This window comes from Mesocricetus auratus, unplaced genomic scaffold, assembly GCF_017639785.1.
Source record: "Mesocricetus auratus isolate SY011 unplaced genomic scaffold, BCM_Maur_2.0 Super-Scaffold_100023, whole genome shotgun sequence".
Taxonomy (NCBI): domain Eukaryota; kingdom Metazoa; phylum Chordata; class Mammalia; order Rodentia; family Cricetidae; genus Mesocricetus; species Mesocricetus auratus.
This window is the reverse complement of record NW_024429204.1, coordinates 30,688,454-30,696,552: the sequence shown is the minus strand read 5'-3', so window position 1 is coordinate 30,696,552 and position 8,099 is coordinate 30,688,454.

Below are 8,099 nucleotides of genomic sequence, written 5' to 3'. Positions count from 1 at the left end.
AAAAAATAAGCATGGTCTGGCTTTACCTCACTGGCAGAGAGAGAAGCAATTTCCTAAACTGACCCTGCACTAAAAGATTCTCAAATTTCTTGTTTTATTAACTCAAGATTTTAGCTCAGAGAGATTTACTGTTCCCTCCTGTTTCCCCTGAGAAGAGAAAGACAAAGGTAATCAGCCCATTTGCTCATCCTCAGGGAAAAGTAAGCTTTCCTGAAGGCCTGTGCCACCACTGAGGCCAGAGCACCCGAAGGCAGTACCAGATTTTGTTTCTGGTGCAAATGAAACTTAGGCCCTCTGTTTGACCTACAGCCCTAAGCAACTGATGCTAAAAGTTTCTCCTAGCAGTTTTAGCTTATTGCTCTGTGTGTAAATCTTATCTGCCTAGCTGACCCTGAGAAATGCAAGCCTCACATTGTATTGTAAAAAGAATCACTGTTGCAAGCATATACATCTTCCCCACAAGAACTGGGGAGAGACAAAGAAGCAAAGAGTTAGACAGAAAACAGAGAAACTGAGCAGCAAGAAAGGAAGAGGGCAAAAGAGGAAGAAAAGGGCAGGTCGAGGAGCAATCGTGTGTGAGTCAATTCCTTTTTCCCACCGATTTTGGCTCCTTCACTTATTTGTAGTTTTTTGAACCCTGAGTGAAAATTTTAGAAGCTGGACTTTTAGAGTTTTGGACAAAAGGAACTAATTTAAAAGCTCAATTCAGAAAAAAAAGCCTTATTGTTTACTCCAAAGTGCATTCATTCATACCTTCAGGCTCTCCTTGCTTCCTGTCTTCTGCCTCCCACAGACCATCAACAACTAGAAGCTGCCACATGAGCTTCTCAAGGAGAGAATCAGCCAGGATTGATGCTTACTAGTCACAACAATGACCAGCATGACACAAATACCCCAAGGGTACAGCGGTGACATCCATACCTTGGCAGTAACCAACAGCTCTCTAATTGGACTTAAGACCTGGTCATGAAAAACCTCAATACACCCCCCCCCTTTTTTGGAGATTCAGAAGGTTGCCTCAGTGGAAAATTCCCCAAGGTCCCCTAGACAGGGAACAAGGTCGAATTGAAAAGAATATCTGGTCCAGAATGCTGATACAGGACACCGGCAGGCTGTTAAGATAAGTTTAATCTTGACCTTGTGGTTTCTCCAGGAAGGATGAGTTATGCCCGCGTCTCTTACAATCCCCTATTGCTTGCCCAGATCTGCACCTGCAGTGGCTCAGCTTTTTACAATACCCCTGTTACTTTGCTTGCCAAAATTATGTATATAAAAGAAAAACTGTCCTAAAACCCGGCGCGTTCAGTTAGCTAAGGCTGCTTAATCGCCCACAGATGCCTATGTAAACAATAAACCTCGTGCGGTTTGCATCCTACTGTTTGGTTATTGAGCTCCGGACGTCACTGGGGTATTCAGGCTGAAGCCTGAAAAAACTCAGGTCTTTCAGTCAACAAAGAGGGAAATTATGTCTGGTCCTGGAAACCTAGCCAGCTACCTAGGACTAGTGAAATCATGGATCTTGGAGGAGAACCTACTTTAGCTAAACAAGTATAACCTCTATGTACATTCTAAACATTTGGACATGTACACACAGGTGAGTGTAGTCCATACCAGTTACCAAAAAACCTTCTGTTTACAACAAATAGACATCATTACTGAAAACTACAACCAATCAAAATGCAGAGGTGTGGAGCTCAGTCTCAATGAATATATCTACAAAACAAGACCCAAGTCTACATCTCAGATATCATTACATAAGTGGGGCAGAAAGATTGTAAGATCCAGAGGATCATGGAGTTTTCTCTAAGACTGTCTCCCCTAGTATTGTCAGAAGTTACACCCACCAAATCGCACCAGCCTGGCTGCCTACACATGAACAGAGCAAGGACAACAAGAACAGGTGTGACAAGATGGATGGGGGAAGGAACACCAAACTTCAATCCTACCCAAGTAGAAAATGCTGGGAGTGGGAGAAACAGTCTTTCCTAGGGGAAAGCATACCAATTAGTTAACCAATATGAAATGGTCAGCTCTGAAAATACACATACGAGCAGTGTTATACTGACTGAGAAGGTTATATTTAGGAACTCTATATCTATATTCCCTTTTATATATGTGTGTAGCAACAACTATTGGGGGAAAAAGGCCTTGAATTTGAAAGAGATGAGGAGGGGTAAATGGGAGAGTTTGAAGGGAAAAGAGACAAGGAGGAAATAATGTAGTGATAATCTCAAAATTAAAGGAAACCATGAGAAAGTACAATTCCAGAATTAAAAAATCCTGTTGTTTACTTCAGGGTACATTCCTTCCCACCATCAGGCTCTCATTGCACTATTGCTCCCCATTTCCTAACTCACAAGAGAAACCTAAGTCTACATGCAACGCGCCCAGAGCTGAAATTTTCTTGCCTTCATTTTCTTTTGGTATCTGTGACTGTGTTATTATTTAATCATCAAGGAAATCAGCTAGACTTTCCTCTAAAACATCTCAGGATAGGGCAGTCTGTTGCTATTCTTTTTTTAATTATGGTTGCCTTTTAAGCTATGGCTATCCTATTCAGCAACTGCCACTCTGCAGCTGCCAGCAGCAGCTAGGCTGTAAGAGCTGAACCAAACATGAGGGAATTCTGCTCCCGCAGGCATCGACTCTTTCAAAGCTACTAAGAAAACTCATTTAAATTTCTGTCCTGCTAAAGAAATCAAGATTCGGAGGTTGAGGTAGACTCCTGCTTCCCACAGAGGCTGAATAGCAAGTAGCTCACCTACCTCACCTCTCCAAGTCTCCCAAGAAGTCCTCCTGCTTTTCCTTGTTTTTTCTCCTGTCTCCTTAAATATGCTTCTCCACCTGGACACTCCCTACAACTTCCTGTCAGCTAGTTGCAGACCCAGCCACCTGACCTCAGGTGAATTTTATTTAATCAAGCACATCTTTGCATCATTAAACAAATGTTCCAGAGCATAAACAAAAGTAACATGCCTTAAAATAATATCCTACAAAAGCAGTCACTTTTCCTGAAGAAAGCTGCCCCAAAACGGGGCTAAACTCCAGAAATGTAGATGACAGACAGATTTCTGCCTTCTACCAAAGAAAGTGATTTCAAATGTTCATTCATTCCCTCTCTTATGGGTTCCTATTGCATGACGTTTTCTCAAAAAAAAAAAAGATGTGAATATGAGTAAAAATCAAAATCCATGGTTAGCTGGGATTGCCACCTTGTTCATCTCCTAGATATAAACTCACAGAGAATTGAGGCACAAACACTGTCCTTGAAGTTGCTAACTTATTTGGGTAGTGCTTCCTCTTTGTGTCTACCTGTTTTATTTACTTATTTCTTCTTTTTTAAGAGGATAAGAGTAGGTAGACAGAAGATGAATATAGGCAAATCCCCTCATCATGCCTCACTTCTGACACAACTGCCTGGTAATAGCCAATCCTCTTTCTAAAAACTTAAAAATAATTCAGTCACTCTGACCAGACTGTGGACTCATCGCTGGTGAAAAACATCAGGACTCAGAAATTAACCCTGTACTGAAGTAGTACACCAGCCTGGAGATTTGACTAAATCACTTGAGCTCAAGTTTGGCCATTTGAAGCTGAAAGATGTTTATATTTTAATCAATCACTGATGAAGTTTATTGAAATGTTTACATAAATTAAAAAGCATTCTAAAATTCATGTTGAACCACAAAAGACCCAGAATAACAAAAGAGATCTTGAGAAAGAATAAAGCTGGAGACTTAGCATTATCTTATTTCAAATAGAGTATAAAGCTACAGTAATTAAAACAGTATGGTCCTGTCATAAGCACAGACATATAAACCAATTGAGGACAATAGAGAGCCCCAAAATGAACCCATTTTATAGAGTTACCTGTTTTTAACATCAAGGCCACAAATTCCCAGTAAGAAAACGGCAGTCTCTTCAGCAAATGCTGCTGTTATAAAATAATAGTCATGTACAATGAAAAGGACAAGGACCTCTGCCTTAGGCCACAAGTGAAAGTCAACTCAAGATGGACTAAATCTTTAATGTTAAGCCCAAACTTGAAAAGTACCTAGAAGTAAATGCAGAGAAAAACCTGGCATTGGTCTGACAGTGAGTTATAGGATATGGTCCAAAATACAAACAATGAATCTCTAAACTGATCAGATGGCTTATATCACACTAACTAACCTTTTCATAGGAAAGAAAGTAATTGGAAAAATGAAGATGAAGACTATGGAATGGGAGAAACTAGTTTTAAGACCTGTATTTAATGGGATCTAATTTCCAGAATTATAAGATAAATTTGGAGATTCTTAATCAAGAAAGGAGGGAAAGAAAGAAGGAAGAAAGGGAAGGAGGGAGGGAGGGAGGGAGGAAGGAAGGGAAGGAGGCAGGGAGGGAGGCAGGAAGGGAAGGAGGGAGGCAGGGAGGGAAGGAGGGAGGGAGGGAGCAGAGAGGGAGGGGAAAAGAGAAAGTAAAAGGGAAAAGGAAAGGAGGAGGGAGAAAGAGACCAAGGAAGGAAAGGAAGAAGGAGGGAGGAAGGGAGGGATTTTTAAATGGGCAAATGTAGTCAATCTTTCTCATTGGCCTTTCTTTGGGACTGCCCCTTCCCCGATAATGATATGAAGACTTCTTATTAATTATGAAACCTTGGCCTTTAGCTTAGGCTTGTTTCCAACTGCCTCTTATAACTGAAGTTAGCCTGTTTCATTTATTTCACATTCTGCCACATCCCCTCTTCCCTCTCTTCCATTCTGTACGTCTGATATTTTCCCATATCTCACTGTCATCTCTCAGGTGCCTCAGATTCATTCCAAGCTCCTCTCTCTCCCCAGAAGTCCTGCTGATCCTGTCTTGCCTAGCTAGTGGCCTTTTGCCTCTTTACTAAACCAATCAGAATAAAATAGTGACACATTTTCCTGCAATATAATCAAATACCTGCAACATTTCCCTCTTTTGCCTAAATAGAAATGAAAGATTTTAACCCTAACACAGCAAAATGATATACAATAAGAATTATGTGCTACAAATTGTCCATTTGTATTTGGCACATTCAGAGAAATTACTCTATTATCCTCTATCTTGGGGAGTCAAAAATTTTATACCTAAACCACTTTCTATCATAATTTGTATTACCAACCTAAAAATATCTTTTTAGATAAACAACTTAATCTTTTACTCTCTCAACTTCATAAACTTTACATCTCCTTTGTAAGTTTCGTTTCTGAATTTTAGTAACAAAGAAAACAATACAACTATCTAGTCTTCATCAGAGACTCAAGGATAAACAGGAAGTGAAAACAAGCAACTTCCAAAATTACATAAATGATAGAAACAGCTAGAGAGTCAACCAAGGTTCCCTTGTAGTGTTGGGGCACCCGACTTTGGTCTACAGGCCTAGAATATCTAACAGACTTTTCTGTGAAGCAGCAAGTTTTGGAGAATTTTTTGATCTTGCCTTGGTAAAGTTTGTCAGCCAACTTCTTTTGTGTCTTGCTTATCTAATTTGGACAGCATTCTGTTAGCAGTAGAGGCAAGAGCAGTTTCTTGCCCAGTGGCTAAATTTGCCAAAATGAACGCTAATTCCATATGGAGGTTCTTTGATGCCCATCATCTTCTCTGAAGATTACTTTATTTTTTCTTTAAAGAGCAGTAGTTGACTGTGGTAAGTGCTTACTGCTGTTATATGAAATACCTTTAATGACTGGAGTGAATACAGCAGAGATTGACAAGTACTGGACAATGGCATACTCCCATTACACTAGGAGTGTAACTTAAGAATTCCACTATACCATATAGTTACCAAGGTTAACAATATGGTTATGAAATGAAATGTTTCTTAATGCCATAGATCGAATATTGAATGTTCTTTCTGGAAAACAAAAACAATAAACTAAAACAAGACACAAAAAAATTTTGGGATGCATCAAATAGGCTTAGTATATAGATTATGGTGTTATGGTTATGAGTATTTGCACATATCCACACACAAATTACAGACATCAGGGTGTGCAGGTATTGGAATGTAAATTGTACACAAAAGGGTTTTACTTTAAAGAAATAAATACAGTATACATTCAAACTAGTTTTCTTTAAATTTCTCTGGTTGGAAATGGCTAGCCTGCACTGCTAGAGCAATCCTTGTTCTTATTGTTGAGACTAAATGCATAACTAGTGATTCTCAGAACCTGTTACACAACTATTCTTCAAGAAATAGGAGCTGAATGTCACCATCCTCTATTTTTGCATTCAGAGTTACTTCTGTCAGAATAACTGATGAATCCTGTTAGTTGATAGAAAGTTATCCCTCTCATATCACATCTTACATGTCTCAGGATATCAATAGAATGAAGACAGCTATATATATAGGTTGGTTATAGAGCAGTGTCTCAAATGTTCAAGGCCCTAGATTCTATTCCCAGCATTCAAAGGTAAATAAACAATTGAACAAAACCCAAATATGTTCTTAGTACATTGAGCTAGGTGTGAGGGCACACACTTATCAACCACAGCATTCAATCAGCTGAGATAGGAGGTTACTGAGAGTATGAGGCCAGCATAAAAAAATGAAGAAAGCAAAATATTCAATTGAACATTGAAAAAGTACATGGCTTAAAAATAACTACAAGATTGACTTCAACTAACCAAGCAATAGTTGAGAAGTTACCTTAAAAGCCCTTCTCTGATAATGAGACTGATGACTACCATATGCCATCCTAGAGCCTTCTTCCAGTAGCTGATGGAAGCAGAAGCAGACACCCACAGTTAAACACTGAGCTGAACTCTGGAATCCAGTTGCAGAGAGGGAGGAGTGATGAGCAAAGGGGTCATGACCAGGCTGGAGAAACCCACAGAAACAGCTGGCCTGAACAAGGGGTTGCTCATGGACCCTACACTGATAGCTGGGAAACCAGCATAGGACTGTTCCAGACCCCCAAACATGGGTATTAGTTAGGAAGCCTGGGAAATCTATGGGGCCTCTGGTAGTAGATCAGTATTTATCCCTAGTATATGAATGGACTTTGGGAGCCCACTCCACATACAGGGATACTCTCTCAGCCTAGACACATGGGGAAGGGTCTAGGCCCTGCTCCAAATGATATGACAGACTTTGAGGATCCCTCATGGAAGGCCTCACCCTTACTGGGGAGCAGAAAGGGGGTGGGATAGGGGGTTTCTGGGAGGCAGGGGAGGAGGGGAGAGAGAGAGAACTGGGATTGACATGTAAAAGAAGTTTGTTTCTAATTTAAATTAACAAATATGGAAAAATAATTGTAACTACAAAATAAACAGTAGTAGATGGGTATCAAATGACCATCAGTGTTCATAAATTTAGCCACATGCACAAAACACTCAAGGCCTTATAATTATTGATCCATGTTCAGCATTTTGACTTCTTTAACTTTCCTATTAAAAGAAAATTCAGCTGTAGTCAATTTTCCCATTCACAAGTATCTCAACTACTCACAGGAGTAGAAGGAGACAGACAGTCTGGAACATCTGAATTCTTTTTACTGCCTACTTTGAGCCAGACTCTGAGCCAAAGGCCTTTTGAAGGCTCTCACGTCATCAGGGCAAACATCTTGTACATTAGATATGGTCAGCCCTCTGATGCAGATAAGGAAGCAGTTCCCCAGGTCACCAAAGCAGAATGAAGGAGGGGATGTGCCTGCATTGGAGCATCAATGTCTCACTTCTGGCACACGACCCTGCAAGGCCACTGGCATTTTCGCTCCACCATTATCATGTTGTCCTGACTCTGTTGTTTTGTTTTGTTTTGTTTTGTTTTGTTTTGTTTTTGCCTGACTTATTTCGTCGGTGTGTGGATTATATAACCCCAAGGAGAAGCTATGTGTCTGAAGCAACTGGTCTTTCTCGCATACAGAAAATCAGCATATGATGAGCAGTAACAAAAGAGGTGTAAAAGGCTGAGGAGAGAGACTGAGCTAGTAACTGACTCATGGGGAGGCTCTCCAGTGTTGGAAAAGAAGACCTGCATTTGCCAAACAAAAGCACAGCACGACTGCAGTTAATGGAACCTGCTAGAGAATGAACCTTGCTCTTTTTTAAACTTTCTGGCATAGTATCAGACAACATGTGTCTTGGGACAAAGA